Genomic DNA, 16,923 nt, shown 5'->3' with positions numbered 1-16,923 from the left:
TTGAATTGAGCTTGGAATATAGCAAAAGGTTTAAAAAAAAAAAAATACAAAGTTTTTCATCTAATACTTAGATTTGATTTCTGTTTTATTTCAATGAATGAAAAGATTAATAGTTTTATTTAATAGTTGTTGGTTTTTTTTAAGTTTAGTGAACAGTAAGTACACTGAGGTAAATTTATAGAGAATATTATTGTGATTTCTTCAGGAGCTCCCATACTGTTGACAGACATTCGAAGACATATCTCAAAATAAAAAGAGCTCTTGAGCACAGGTCTTGAAATTTTAATATTGACACTTATCAGATGTTCCATACCTGCATATAACCTTTTCATTTTTTCCCTTCTTTATTGGAAGATTTGTGCCAATTTATGTGTTTGTATCCTTATTTTCCTAAGATATAAGCAAAGAGTGGCATCAATTATGCTCCCTTTCAGTCTCTGACAGCTGTGCAGATATACAGTTCCTCTTGTTTGACTTCCTCTTAGATGGTCCTTTTTTGTGTTTGTGTTCTCACAAGCTTGTTTCAATCTGGTCTTCTCTCTTTTACATTCAGCCTGCATCTCTTTCAAGCTAGGCCGCTTCAACCATCACCTTTATATTAATCTCGGCTTTAACGGCATGCAGAGCTTTGTGCATGTGGGTTAACTGGGACTACATTGTAAATTTGTTTTTGCATACAGTTTGTTCTTTCAAGTTTCTTTCCATTATTTGATGGTACATAGTTCTTTTATTGCATTACATTTAGTATAGATTTCAAACTCACATTCACAACTCAATTTCTTTTTCAGCAGCAGCAGCAGCAGTAATTTAGCAGTGGGGGAAATAGTATGCTGAAAAAATCGTGTAGAAAGCACTGATAAGGGGAACTTTCTGGGTATATTACAAAAATATTTATGTTAAATATTAACAACAGGGCCCAAACTACGAAGTTGACAGAGTTATTCCTCCATGCAGGCTACATTCTCATGCACCCACTGAAAATAGGAATTGAGTAAAAGATTGATCATGGTATTTTAAGAATTGATATCTGGGTAGTTGAAATAAAGACTGCGATTAATTGGAAAATCTATGTTTTACCCAACACTATAAATGAAACAATTCTATTGGTTTTATAGTGGAAAATAAAATATATTTCCCTCAAATCACAGAGCTCTAGGATTCTAGGATTGCTTTTTCTGTGGAGGATACATCTGATACTACCTGATAACTTGCCAAAATGAGGTATATTATAAGGCAGTATAGATTTTTGGGAATGTGCCTCAAGTGCCGTCTTGTTAGGCAGCTCACTAGGTTTTAGAACATAACTTCTGTGTATTAAGTCTCAGACTAACCCTCTTTGTTTTTTACATTCTGTGGTGCTCAGCAACTTTAAACCATCACACTTCCAGTGTTTAGTTTTGATAGAGCTTTGTTTAATTCTGTTTACTTTAGTTTCGAGGCCTGTTGACCCCACTATGAGATTTGCAACTGATAACTACATTACATAGTATTGCAGCTATATTTGATTTCAGGAATTGTTGGTTTGTAATTACTGTTTTGTTTTGCTTGTTGTCCTAACACTGTAATGACAGCCCTAGAGTGAAGATCCAATTTAGATGTACCTCTTTCCTGTGTTCTCACTCCTGCTCCATCACTGTCCTGTGCTCACTATCAAGGTTTAAAAGTAATTACAATCCAGCCGTCCTTGATAGCAAAAAGCTATATATCCAGTTATTTCTCTCAAATCTCATAGAAGGACCCCAGAGGGTGTGAAACTAAAGTAAACATGACTAAACAAAGAGTGATTCACACAGGAGGCTCGGTGGACATCACAGCATTCAGTGCCTCTGACACATTCAGTATACGTCTGCTTACTTTCTCACTCACTCAGTCACTCTTGTTTTCTTTAATTATAAGAGTTAATTAAACAGAACCTGTCTTCTGCTTGCTCAGTCTGGTTGCCTCAGATAATCACCTGAGCCAAAACGTAATGGACACATATATATAAATATATAAATGCATACATAGAGCAATATGCCCCTCCATACTCATGCCGATGCTCTCAGAGGCTGAAATTAAATTTTACTAGGAGTTTCTTCTTTGTGTGCTGGAGGAGTAGGTGTGTATGGTGTGAAAGATAAATGCCGTTCCCCCCTGCTCTGAATTGACAGTGGGAAAGTGTGAGGAGGAGAGAGATGGAGAGGAGTTGAGGGGGTGAACTGGCCTCGGTAGGATAAGAAGTGGTTTAAAGAGAAGAATATATGAAGAGAAGGATGGATGAATATGCAAGCGTGCTGTACAGAGGGGAGAATGTGTGAATGAGGGGTTGGAGAGCTGCAGTAAGCACGCAAACACTCCGCCATTGTACAGTCTTTTTGATGCATATGCACTAATACCACACATACACACAGCACACACTGGGGAAACTCTGCAGTTAAGGAAAAAGAACAAGTGTGTATAAAAGGGTTTATGTAAGTCTTGGGACTGAGGGCAAAATCAGAGTGTGAAATGGGTCAAAGCTGGAATATGATTTGTGAGTGTTCAAAAACAGAAGGTCATGTGCTTTCAGCCCTGCTCCACACATGCATTAAAAATACTTGCAAAAAAATACAATGGTTTTTGTGCACGTAGCATGGAATTCTTTGAAGTACAGTACCTTGGAATTAAGCAGTCGTTCCAGTACACTGGTACAATATACTATGTCAGAGTAATAAGTTAAAAGGGTAATTGGGGAAAAAAAATACAAAATTATGCTAGTTTTATTCTTATTTTGAACTTTCTATTAATCAAAAATCCTGAAAAACCATGTATCATAGTTTTCAGAAATATTAAGCAGCACAGCAGTTTTCAACATTGATAATAAAAATGTTTCTTGAGCAGCAGATCAGCATATTAGAATGATTTCTGAAGGATCATGTGACACTGAAGGCTGGAGTAATGATGCTGAAAATTCAGCTTTGATATTACATGAATAAGTTACATTTTTAAATATATTGAAATAGAAAAGTTATTTTAAATTGTAATAATATTTCACAATATTACTGTAATTGAGCATAAGAGACTTTAAAAACATCAAAATCTTACCGACCCCAAACTTTTGAATGGTAGTGTAACATCTTCAATTAAAATTCACTCATTTTGCTAGGCTGATCATTTTCTCTAGTGGTCTCTGAACCCCGCTGTATATTTTTTGTAACCGTTTCTCTTTTCTCTCACAGTCTGTGCCTAAGCCCATAGCTTTGGAGCCCTGTTTTGGGAATAAGGCAGCTGTGCTCTCCATCTTTGTTAGATTACCCAGAGGCCCCGGAGGTATTCCCCCTCCAGGACAGTCAGGTGGGTCGGCGAGCCAATGCATTTGGCCCCCACACTGAGTGCTGAACATTTTTACACTCTGCCACCAAAGCCATTATACTAACGGTCAGAAACACCTCTTTGTCTTCCTCTCTTCTCAGGTCTGGCAGTAGCGAGTGCATTAGTGGACGTCTCTCAACAGATGTGTCTGGGATATAAGGAGAAGTCGGGAGGGTTGCGTAGCCGCAAGCAGCAGCCATTAGCACAGCCCGCCACCTGCATCTGACATTTACCCCTCGTCCTCTGACCTCGGACCCCTGCCAGGTCTGAGTCACAGGAACACACGCTTATGGCTGGGTCACATTCACAGAAGAAGCAGGGGGGCAGACTCTGATTGGAGAAACTGAATCTCTCCTGGACCAAGCTGAGAGAACACTACAGGAAATGAACTCTGATGTGACCCTGACTGATAGGACTTATCCTGGGCCACTTTATGATATTTAACTTATTTCAGTTATTTTATTCCATTTTTACAATCAGGAGGAAGAAGTATCCTTGCATTGCTGCATCTCTGTTGAAGGCAACACACACAAAACCTTCCTTCTGGAGACTTCTTTGGCTGCATGGCTATAACACAAATACACATACGCACATACAGTACAGGACTTCTTTTAGAGGCCACAAATTGCTTTTATTTCTAAATAATTAATCATGTTTCTGATTTGATGTGTAGGAATAAGACACAGCGAGCTGGTATGTTTACAAGCGTTTGACTTTACAGGTCATCTGTGACGTCTCTCCCAAGCTTTTCATCTTTTTCACATCCTTCCATTCTCTCTTGAATTACCTCCTTTCACCTTCATGTAGTGATCGGAGACATGAGTGTTTATGTTTGCCATAATGATTATGCTGCTTCTGCTTTTATCATTTACTACTTCACTCTTATCTGAAATCTCAGCCCATTTTTCAGGCACATTGCAAGGAAGGAAGAAATAAAAGGCAACTGCAGGCAGGCAGCAGGGTGGAATTAGAGCAAACAAGTACCTTGTTTGGGTTTCTCAAAATGTCACATGTCATTTTGGGCTGGCGAAGGATTATTTGCATACACAAATGCACAAACCTGGACCTGCGTCGGAGACCGGGGGTATTCTCCAGGATATGGAGTGGATTGCCTAGTGCAAAGGAAAGGTCAGAGATGGAGTGAGCAAATGTGACATTATGAAATCTAAACCGGTGTAAGTGTGTGTAGCAGCACAGTCATTACATCTTTCATTATCCTGGCGTGCGTTAGTGGGTGGGCGCACGGCTGTATCCAGACAGCACAGATGACCTGCTTGCCGGTTCTTAGAGTGCCATGAATAAAGGGACACAGGTCGCTAGACCAGAACAAATCATCTACTATTGAGAGCCCAAACATTGTGTTATTAATCTGTCTGTGATCTCAATGGAAAATTCATGTCCTGTGACACCCATCAAGTGTGAACGTAAGCTGGTCACAGACTGAATGTCGTAGAGAGACCATTTATGATTTTTTTCTCATGATCTGTTGGGGCCCAAAAGGGAAAAACGCACTCACACGTACACACAAAGTGGTCTAATGAAAGGAGCTGGTCTCTCTTCCTTCAGATGGAAGCTAATTCTCACATTGCTTTTCTCTGTAAGCCTCAAACAGTACTCCTCACACACCGACCGCACCATCTATATACAGTGATACTGTAGATACGGAGTCTGTAGTTTGTTAATATGTATAATGTAGCAGCGAGTGCATTCAAGTTTTTTGTACATAGTGATGGACAGTAATGTGAATGCCGTCTCTGTTAAATGACTTACTACACTTGGCGGGTGGAGTATCCCAGGCTTTTGAAATATGACTGCATTGCAGCTTCTTTTGAATGTAAAATGGCGAATGTCATGAACAAACTCTAAACTAGCAGCCTACTTTAAGAAAAAAAAAATAAGACCTGCAAATTTAAACTGACCTTGTAATTATATGTGTACATAAAGAATGTCATAGAACATTTTGTCTATAATTAAACGGTAAAATGAAGATGACTGCCTGTAAATCAATTGTTCTAATGTTGAGTGAAATTTCAGTGTTTGTTAGCTAATCACCCTTAGTCTATTTGATGAGATAACAAGCTGCCTTTGGAGGGTTTTTTTTTTTTTTTTTTTTACTGAGTAATTTATGTAGCCCAAGAGGAAACGGCACACTTATGGTACAGTACGGCATCTAATGTACATTGTTTTATCTTCATTGCATAGTGTGCTGTTGTAAGCAATTAAGCTTGTCTCTCACAACAGGACAGATGAAATGCATTTGTTATCTCCTTATTATCAGCAGGCGGATGAGGATAAACAAGTATCATGACAACTTCCTCGGCTCGGCATGAGCGTTTATCCAGTGCCCCTTCAGAGCTTTTCCAAATGGGATTATGAGGGAGCTGTCAGAGTCTCCCCACTCAGATATATTAGATACTTTCAGCTTCATAATTGAATGGAAATTCTCACTATTAGCTGTATATTTACATTTTATCAAGCAAATTGGCAGGAATCCAGAAACAGAGAGGGTGAATATTGTTTTCACAAATCCCCTACTTAAAGCTGCAGTCCGTAAGATTTGCCTCTTTGTTGCCATCTCTGTTTGAAAACCTGGAATTGCAGCTGTGTGCTGAATTATCTAGCTTGCGTGGGTTGTGCGCCGGCACGGCTCCAGCACGGATGAATCTAATGTTTTGAGGAGTATGTGTGGCAGTCAGTCACTGCACCGGTGTGGATATTTACTGTACTTCGCAATCACAGACTAGTGTGTGGCAGTCAGTCACCGCACCGGTGTGGATATTTACTGTACTTCGCAATCACAGACTCTTGCCTACGTCTTGGAATATGACCCAAATAAGAATTTTCACCGTATATTGCCATCTGAACAAGTAAGTAACAAGTCTGCCACGTTTGTTCTGACCAACTGAGGAAAAAAGCATTACCATAAATCTCGCTACCAATGGTGATTAAATCTAAAGATCGGTTAGCTCATATCACATCAAACCGTTCAAATTATTATTGTTGTTATACTTTATTCTCAAATGATTCATGTTAACAACATCAGCATTGGTGACTGAGTAGAGTGTGTAGATTTCAATTTCTGCACAGTCTAATCTAATTGTCATACTCTTCGAATTTCATATTAAAGAAATTATTTTAACCCAAAAGCAAATTATGCTCCCTTCGAACTGGTTTTCTTTAAAATACAAATCTTTGTAATCCCAGGCTATCTGTAATCAGAAGCACATTTAAAACTGGAATATAATTTAATTTCCTTCACATGTGTTTCCTAAACGCATAATCCTTTCTGGATTACAATCCGCCATCAAAATGGTATTTAATTATTCTAGCTGCTGTGAGAAAAGGCTATAAACGATCCGCCACCTGCAGGATCCTCACATGCGATAGCCTAGTAGCCGGGACAACTTCTTTATGTTTACAGACGTGATGTAATGACGCAGTGGCATGCTCGAATTTCCCGAGAAAACCTACCCGTACCACTCAAATTAGAAAACATTATTATAAGCTAACCTTGTGAATCGGGCTAAAGTAAGGCGATAGTTTTGAACACTGGCTGGTTATGTACTTGCTCAAATATTGATTTCGGATCATTTTTAACCAAAAAACGTTACGGACTGCAGCTTTAAAATGGTAATTTTGGCCTGTGGCGTCTCAGAGGTCTTGACCTTCTCAACTGTATGCAATGATTAAAATCATGCGCCGTAATTTTGACAAATTTCTGTTGAATTAATATTTCATTGTAGTGAAAATGTTTCAAGTTTAATTGCTACTGCATGATTTTTCCATTTCCAGAAAAAAAAAGGAACATTTCTTAAAATTATGGGACCCAGGAAGTCATTGTTTGGACTCATGCCGTGACTACATCATCATGGAAATCATCTCATTCCATTTACTCAATTTTTACACAAATTGTAGTGATGCCTGCATTCATCAAACTCAGCCGTTCAACTCTTTAAGCAAAGTTCTTTTAAAAAAAATTAGTTTGACAGTTTAACAGTTCTGAAGCTTAGAGAGATTCTAGTTATCATTTACTCAACCTGAAGTTGTTACAAACCTGTACAAGTTTCTGTTGAGCACAAAATATGTTTTGAAGAATTTTGGTGTGTGTGTGTGTATATATATATATATACACACACACACACAGTGGAGATCAAAATTAGAGAACAATCTATAAATACTTGATTTTTTTCTGAAATATTGTTTATCTTCATCACTCAGTATTTGAAGGAATATTAGCTGTGGCTATGCCACTGTTATACTAACATGTTTGGCAAAATAACCAAGACATTTCAACAAAAACCTTTATTTTGTGGAAAACCACAGTGATCAAATTTAGAGAATAGTACAATTTTGGAGGGTTACAGCTGTCAGAAATTAGTAGGAAGTGTAGAGGCCCCTTCTTTGAATGACTTCAGCACATCTGCGGCTGCAGGACATCGTTTCTCACACTGCTGGTGTGATCTTGGCCCACTCTTCTTCCACTCTCTTCAATAGTTTGGTAACTGTAGTGGGTTTCTTAACCATAACGTTGTTGCCAAGTATTTTCCAGAGATTTCAGTTGGGTTTATATCAGGACTCTGGGCCGGCCATTTCATTATTCATTTTTAGTTTCAAGGAACTGCTTTACCCATTTTGCACTGTGATGGGGGCACTGTCTTGCATGAAATTGCAGGCGGATTGGGAGATGCTTGCAGGGAAGGTACCACATGTTGCTGAAGGAGATTCTGATAAACAGTTGCATTCACCTGTCATGTAGCTGTATAAGAGGCCCAACTCCTGCTGCACAAAACATCCCCCAAAAAATGACACTTCCTCCTCCGCCTTTCACTGACTTCTTTATGCACTCGAGGTTCAGTCTTTCCCCAGTTTGATGCAGAACATAATGTTTCGCATCTGACCCAAATAAATTAAACTCGCTTTCATCACTAAAGTAAACTTTGGACCAGGCAGTCGTGGCCTAATGGTTAGAGAGTCGGACTTGTAACCTAAAGGTCGCAGGTTCAAGTCTCGGTACTAGCAGGGATTGTAGGTGGGGGAAGTGAATGACCAGTGCTCTCTTCTATCCTCAATACCACGACTGAGGTGAGACCCTTGAGCAAGGCACTGAACCCCTGCTCCAGGTATGTGTGCACTTGGATGGGTTAAATGCAGGGCACAAATTCCGAGTATGGGAAACTAATCTTTGCTACACGTCACATCAATTTTCTCCTCCCTCCACACAACATGCTCCTCAGCAAAAGTGAGCCTAGCCTTTTGATTCTTTTTGCTGATGAGAGGCTTGGTCACTGCAGAGTGTGCTTTCAGTCCGACTTCTTTTAAACGTGCCAAGACAGATCCTTATCCCGTTCATCGCTGAACTGGCAAGCAATTCCAGCTGCAGTGTAGAACCGATTCCCCATTGAGAGTCTCCGCATTATCCTGTCTTTTCGTGCATTTGTCTTACATGGACGACCAGCATTTTTGGGGGAGCTTAATGAATGTGTAAGTGTAAAGCTGCAATATTCTCAACAGAAAAAAGTAACTCATAAATATGACAGAAGAAAAAAAAAAAAATTTTTCAGCTTAGTTAACAGCGAGTGCCTTGGTGTCCACGTCCATGTTGTCCTCCTCCCGAGTCAAGATATCCTTCAGATTTCCTTTGAGTATGTCTTGCGGCAGTATCACAACACTGTTACATGTGGGTGTTTTATTTTGTTGAGGGTTCAGTCTGAAGGGCAGTGTAGATGTGTGTGCTGGCCCAGACTATGCGCATAGGTGAAGATGCAACGACTGTGCTCCAGATAAATGAGGGTTAGTTCACTCCCTCAGTTACTCATTACCCTCTCAGCTTGAACTGATCGGCAGGCCCACACACAATCTGCACCCCCAGAACTTGAAGATTCCTGCAGAATTGCAACAGAAGTCATTCATGAAGCCCCTCTATTACCTATTGCCACTGTTGGCTAATTTGGTAACAATTGGTAAAGCTTTTAGCTATTTTTAAGAAATAAATATTCCAATATCCCAGTATTTATCCCAAATCAAACATGTATGACTTTCTTCTGTGGGGCAAACAAAAATGCATATAAATATTGGAGAATCTTCTCACAGCTATTTTCCATATAACTATTTTCAAATATCATTTTAGCATATTTTACCATATTAAAATAAATTGCTCAGGTTTTTCCCCAAAAATCAATGCAGATTTTTGCTGGATTATAACATATGATCTTCACTTTATGTACATATTTGGACACACAAGCATTATTCTGTACATCCGTATCTGGCAGGTTTATTTTTCAGGAAATAACAAGTAAAATCCACAATTTCCACCCATTTGAGAGAAATGCCTTGCCCCGTTTTGTGATGCAGGTCGCTGATTGGTCAGTAGTCTCTAGAGGTTGTTGGGGTCAACGCATTTACTTTTCACTCACCTTGTTTGTCATCACAGGACAATTAAGAATGAAAAAGCAACACAACTGCAGATGGCGAGTGCTCATAGGATGGGGACGCAGAAAACTGCCGTCAGTCACTGGAGAGAATCAATGGACCCTCGTTGTGCTTGTTTTGATTGGCTGAGACAAACAGTGAGTAAGGAGATGGGATAAAGCTGCTTGAATTCACATAAACAGGAAGTGTTTTGTTTAACAGGGTTTGTGCTTCTTTTTCCATTTGAGATAAGCAGTTTGATGCAGTATTTCAGACACCCATATTCACAGGTGAAGTATACAAGAACTGCTCAGTGATCATGGCATTCATCAAGATATTTAACTCTTCTGCTCTTCATATCCCTGCCATTTTCTTAGCAAACGTGCACTCCACTCCAAGACTGCTGGGAGAAACAGCCTGTGGGATGTACATTTAAACAATACAGCCACATTACAAAAATAAAGGCAGTCTCTGTAACCCACTGAAGCTCACGAAAGAGCTCAGTTTCCTTTCTCTTACCACTTGTTCATGTGCTTCTTCAAGCAAACATGACAAAACACACTTCTATCTGGGTGAATATACAGCACACATACCAACACAGTCCATTCGGAAGAGCTGGGTAAAAATAGATATTAAATTATGGATGATGAACAGGTAGAAATTTATGTTATTGGTTTTTTTTTTTGGTGTGAAATTTGTAGCGTAGGCATGACTCAGCCACCCGTTGACTACCTTTCAGGCGCTCGCTTTGAAGAGAGGGGGTTTTATTTTACATGGGCACCATCTTCAGTTCAAATTAAGAGAGAGAGACACAATTATTTAAACCCTTGAATTCAGTCATTGTGAACCCCCAGACAATGAATCACTATGTTGCTTTGAGGAATGGAGCAGGGTTTCATACATTTAGAGATTTTGGTAGTTCTTGCGTCCTCTCCGAATGAGTTATTGTGATGCGACAAGTCGAAAACCATGAACACACGCACGCTGTCCCAGTTCTGTGGTGCTTTGATTGGTTGCTTGATTTTAAAGTTGGAGAGCCAGCAGCATGAAGGGGAGGAGCCACATTACCATGGCCAGGTGGGCTGCTGCAGGACTGGCGTCATAGGGATCAGGGGACGGGAGCGTGGAATCCCCCCACAGTCTGTCTCTCTCATTCATCTACAGAACAAAAAAAGCAGGTGAGAGCTTTAGATACATGATATGCTGCCTTCTTCACTTTATTTCGTATTTTACCGTTTTATCATCTCATCATTTCCTTTCTGTGGTTGGTTCTATCTTTTACAGGTATCGCATCACAGACAGATACAGCACTAGATGGATGCATCTCTAATGGATCAGTGGTGGCTGGGTTCTGAAGCATAAATGATAAAACAAGCAGCCACAAAAGTGTGTATAGTTACAAATACATGAACAGACTTCTCAACTTTTAAAAGGAAGGTAAAGATGCTTCCCATGTCTTTTGATAAAAGTCTCACCAAGGCTGCATTTAATAGATTAAAAAACATTAGTATGTGAGATATGTGAAATATCATTACTATTTAAAATAACTGATATCTATATATTTTAAAATGTGATTTATTCCTATGAAGGCAACGCTGAATTTTCAGCATCATTACTCCAGTCTTCAGTGTCACATGATCCTTCAGAAATCATTCTAATATGCTGATTTTTATTCCACACATTTTTGTGGAAACTGATATTTTTCAGATTTGTTTCAGGATTCTTCGATGAATAGAAAGTTCAAAAGAATATAATTTATATGAAACTGAAATCTTTTGTAACATTAAAAATGTCTTTACTTGCACTTTGCGGGAAAAAAAACTCTCTACCATGAGCAGCATCTCTGTTCAGTGTCATTTTAGCATTATTTATATACTATTATATTATTTCTTAATATTTTGAATTAGCTTTATTTTTATATTTTGAGTTTATTATAGTTTTTGTAATTTTACGTGCCTTTGTCCTTTTTATTATATATTTTTTAACATTTCTATTTAGCCTTTTTTTCCAGTTTTAGTAATTTTAGTACTTCAACTTAAAGTAATAATTCACCCAAAAATGAAAATTCTGTCATTAATTACTCAAGACTTACGGGTTCGGAACGAAACCGAGGGTGAGTAATTAATGAGAGCATTTTCATTTTTGAATGAACTAACATTATCCCTTTAATCTTATTTTAGATCAGAAGCCATGACAACATTTCTAATTTTCATTTAAAAATATTTTTCAGATTTGTTTCAGGATTCTTCGATGAATAGAAAGTTCAAAAGAATATAATTTATATGAAACCGAAATCTTTTGTAACATTAAAAATGTCTTTACTTGCACTTTGCGGGAAAAATAATATTTATTTTAGAAAATAATCATACTGATCCCAATAGTGTAGGTTATGTGACATGTAATGAAAGAGAAAAGAATGTGTACCTGAATATAAATACAGGTTTAGTTGATTTCGTCAACATGTTTTTTTTTTACAATAACAACAACAAAACACACTCGGGGGAACCAGAGAGGACTGGCTTACAGTATATAGAAGTTATCCAGCTTAAATGTTGACAGAACAGCACTCAGGATCATAAACTCCATCATCTGATTCATGCTCTAAATATAGTTTGTTTCTATAGTAGAATATACATCCCTATATTACCAATCGGCTAATCCTGCCCTCCAGAAAAATAAAAAAACACTTGTATTTCTTAACAGCTTGGCATTCGTCCTTATTTCTTTGCCCATGTCTTCCATTTTCTTTCTTATCTTTAATTTTCGTTCTTAGATCAGAAGCCATGACAACATTTCTAATTTTCATTTAAATTATTTTCATCTAATGTTTGCATTTTAATTTCAGCTTTAACAAAACAAATTTAATATTTTAGTTTTAGTTAACAATAACAACGCTGTCTCCAGTGAAGCAGTACAAAATTGACAATACAAAAATTAAACAAAGCCAATAATATTGAAAAATGTATGACTGTGCGGAAACCTTGATGCAAATTAATTAAAAAAAAATTTTTTTGTCCATGTCTGATAAATGATGTCCTACAGGCCTTTAACCTGAAAACTTCTTGAACATCAATTGAAAGAAGATGAATTTACTTTCAGCACGTATCGCTGCTCTGTACATACAAGACTGTATAACTACATTCTTCATGTATTTTGAAAGGCAGGGCAGGTTTATAGAAAAGCGTTAAGTTTACTGAAAGGAATATAATTTCTGTCAGTTAGTCTTCACCTCAGCCCACCTAAAGCCCTCATTATCTGACATTTATATCATAACAGTCCTAACACATCATAATCATGGGAGTGTTAGCAGTGGAGTAATATGGAGGAGTGTGAATGGTGTGAAGTTGATTAGTCTCTGAATGTTTAGCAAAACACCATGCATTGATACTAACTGAAGCTGCCCACTAGTAGCGTTGCTGAATGACTGCAGGGAAACAAACCAATATAGTGGCTACATTCACACAGGAGCAGAATACATGCTAAATAGATCCCTGTTCATACACCATTCATGACAGCTGCATTTTATATCCACAGTGAATTCATTAAAGTATACAATTCAATTATGAGAATGAGGTTTGGTTGATACTGTATGTGAAACAGATCCAGAGTTGACAACTATTGCTAGACATCTAGCACAACAATGCTAGCACTCTTGGAATGGCATTTAAAGGACTGGAACTGAAAGATGCGATATAAAATCTTGATATTTATTATACCTCCATTTCATTCTTGTCTAATTTTGTACATACAGGACGATCTGAGAGTCACATATGTTAGTAAATGCAATGATCAATTTCAAACAACGAGTGTGTGGTCTATGTAGAGACGCAGTGTCATTCATTCACTATCACAGCTGAAAGGATATGTGTGGATGTTATGATAAGAGAGGGAGACGGGGAGAAACGGGGAAGCGAAGACAATGATTATAAAGATATTTCATCTGTGATTTGGAACGTTTGAATCCAGTATACTCTCTGTTTGTCTCACACTCTCTTTCATGGATGAAAGACAGAGTGAAATAGTGGACTTCTAAGTAATCGAGGTGTAAATGGCAGCAGCTAACAGTGGGGAGTAGAAGTGGTGATTCCTCTCTGACCCCCGCAAGACTTTAGAAGCAACTTACCCTTTGATAAGCTCCGCCTCCCGTCGCTCACTCAGGATGTCTTTGTCCGTGGATGCTCAGATTTGGACAGAATGTTTTTTGAGCCATGTGACCAATTTCTCTGAAAAATTATTTCATGACAGCATTGACTGGCTGATGTATTCATAAATCCCTTCACTAGTGACTATCCTGAGCTGTGGCTCAGGGTAAAAACATAGTAAAAAAATAAGTGCCTTTCACTATAAAAAAGTGCTATCTACCTTAATTTTAACGCAAGGCTGGGTGCAGCCATTTGTAACATAAATGCGCAAAGCTTCAGGTGTCAGCAGCTTCCAGTTATTTTAGCTGTACTTAAACAGTCCGTTACACTGCTTGATATTGCAAACTGGTATTTGTTATTATATTATTTATTATCCTAATCATGAAGACACTGGTTTGTAATGCAAATAGTTTATACTGTTTAATGAACTTTGTTTTTCTTCTAATTTTATTAAAATATTATTAGAGTATTCATTGTTTTTTATTCCTTTTTTAACTACAATTTATTAATTATTATAACATATGGATAATTTTGAATGACTGTTAATGGAGATTTTTGTGTCCAGCTGTTGTAGTTACAGCATCTAGCAGCGAGGGCTAACAGAGACGTTCTTAACAGAGATGTTTTTCTTACATGTGCTGAAATTAAATGTAAAATTGTTAAACATTTTGTATCTGTCGTTGGACTTTAAGAAAGGAAAAATTCCTTGAGAAACTGTTAATTTACGCAGTAAACATGATTAAATACTGCTGACTGCTTCAGAATTTAAGTATACGCAAACATGAGCACAAAACTCTTCCTAATGTTTTTGTCACTATGGTACTATGAATGTTTTAGTTACTTTCACTTGAATCAATTCATAAATGAATAAACATTATGTTATTAGCATTTTACACACACACTTAGCAGTTACTGCTTACTCACCACCCAGAGACAGGAAATGAGCCGTCACTCTTCCTGCACATTTCTCATTAAAACACTCATCACTCATTCTAGACCGCATTGAGAACACTCTTACGAAACATAAACTTCATGTGTTTACTACATTAGTGAATCACTGAATCACTTCCATCTAATTCCAGTTCTGCTAGCTGTTGGCCCACTGACTTTAGCTCTTTTTTTTTTTTCCGCAGTCCGACTGAATGAAGAAATTCTTGTAATACTTGTCCAGTATTTCATGGTTGTCCCAGTGGTACGCTGATGGTTTGGGGGCTGGCGTAGCCAGCAAAACTAGTTCAGTAACAGCTGAGGTGAGGACTAGCCTCAATGGACTCACTTTCAAAAAGCTCTTTCAGCTGTTTCCCTCCATCCTGTGCTACTTCTGTCCTGTTTGCTACTCTCCGGCTGTCTCCGCTCCATTAGTTTTACTGCAGGGAGCCAAATTACGCTCAATTACCAAGACACCAGAGGCTGCGCTTAGGCTTGAATCAGCACACATACACACCGACCCAGCACTCCGGACTACCCCAAGACCCTCGGATAGAATAGAGAGGGATGGTGGAAACTGGACGCTGCAGTTTTGTAAATGCCGGAAATACCCTTGAGGAGCAAGATCACACTGAAGCGCTTCTGGATCAGAGCTAAAGCTAATCTCCAAGATCTCAGCGGTCAAATGCAGCACCGCCCCACCTGTGACACGGATGTGTTTACATGGTTTGTTTGTTATTAGTGGCTCAGAGATGCAGCGGGGCATGAGCAGAGCACACCGCTGAAGATATCCTGTGCTCCTGATGACTGTTAATGCCTCATTACCGACAGGCATTGAAACTTCATAACGTTACATCAAGAGAGTTTTCTCTCAGCGCTGCTGAATGCACAATAATAGTGCTGACTGTGAAGAACAGGGATGCAGATACGTCTCTCTGCTGACTCTTGTGTTGCATCACCTGGGTCTATTTTCTATCAGCTGGAGTATATGAGTGTGGAACAGTCCCTGCATCCATATATGCACCCTTCTCCACACATGTAAAAGGTGAATTGGCTGTATTGATGATACAGTAGGTGTACGAAACCCAGATGACGTCCTGCTTCTGCTGGGATTCAAAATCAAGGAGACAATGGACCCTTTGCTTTCCCATGAGGCCATATTTACTGCATTTGGCCCAAGTGTTCAAGTGGACGTGAAGGCGCAAGTGTGTGTAGAACTTCTGAATACCCGATGAGACACACTTATAGTTATGTAAAAATTCAAGTGAAGTTTTGCAACGCTTTTAAACATTTTGATTTTCAATACTTTGCACATTAAATAAACTTTGAAAGATCTGTTCTCTAGTCTAACAGATGACACAATTTAGTGATTGTGGTGTTTCTAATTAAGTGCTTAAAAGCAGTTGCAAAAGGTTTACAAAAAACACATACCATATTTTTCAGAAAATAAGTTGCACCCGACTATAAGTCACACATAAAACAAACATATATTATAGCGGCATACATTATAAGCATTTATTATAAACACCAAGCCTAAACATTTATTTAAAATGTAAACTGAAACTACCAGTGTGGGGGAAATGCACGACACTCTTAAAAATAAAGGTTCTTCATTGGCATCTCTGGTTTCATAAGAACCTTTAACATCAATGGAACCTTTCAATTAGACAAAATGCTCTTTTTCTTTCTTTTATTTTTTACTACTAGGAAAAAATTTTCTTCAGATTATTAACAATTTCTGCACTAAGAAATAAAAGTCTTTTAAAACCTTTCATTGAAAGGTTCTTTGGGGAACCCAGAACAGTTTTCTATGTCAGACCTGGGACAGTCTTCATACTGTAAGTGTAGGTTTTGGGACAGGCCCAGTATTGTTTTTACAGTTGTTGTTAGTGTGTGTCATGGGTCAAAGAACATCCAGGTCAAAGGACAATGCCAAGGTAGTGGATGTGTGGAAATGCTACTTCACAAGCTACTTTTGCCAGGAAGTGATGAAACAGGCTATATGCCACTGCATGTTGTTTCTGTGCCTCCCTCTCATTTCCCCCTCCAAGGACAAAAGGGAATCTCCAGCAATGATCGTAATGTTTATTTGTGATATAGGACAGAGGAGAGGTTT

At 38.3% G+C, this 16,923-nt stretch overlaps 1 long non-coding RNA gene across 1 annotated transcript in view; it reads left to right on the top strand.

Annotated features, from left to right (window-relative positions):
- The window catches only part of LOC107733741 (uncharacterized), a 17,870-nt gene extending 2,809 nt beyond the window's left edge, over positions 1–15,061 (top strand). Inside the window, exons 2-4 of the long non-coding RNA XR_001639014.1 lie at positions 106–112; positions 5,577–5,589; positions 15,052–15,061. This is a non-coding gene — a long non-coding RNA (uncharacterized LOC107733741). The remainder of the gene's footprint in view (positions 1–105; positions 113–5,576; positions 5,590–15,051) is intronic.
- The last annotated feature ends 1,862 nt before the right edge of the window (positions 15,062–16,923 follow it).

The sequence above is a fragment of the Sinocyclocheilus rhinocerous genome, unplaced genomic scaffold (genome assembly GCF_001515625.1).
Source record: "Sinocyclocheilus rhinocerous isolate Xijiao unplaced genomic scaffold, SAMN03320098_v1.1 scaffold789, whole genome shotgun sequence".
Taxonomy (NCBI): Eukaryota; Metazoa; Chordata; class Actinopteri; order Cypriniformes; family Cyprinidae; genus Sinocyclocheilus; species Sinocyclocheilus rhinocerous.
This window is presented reverse-complemented; position numbering and strand designations above follow the sequence as displayed.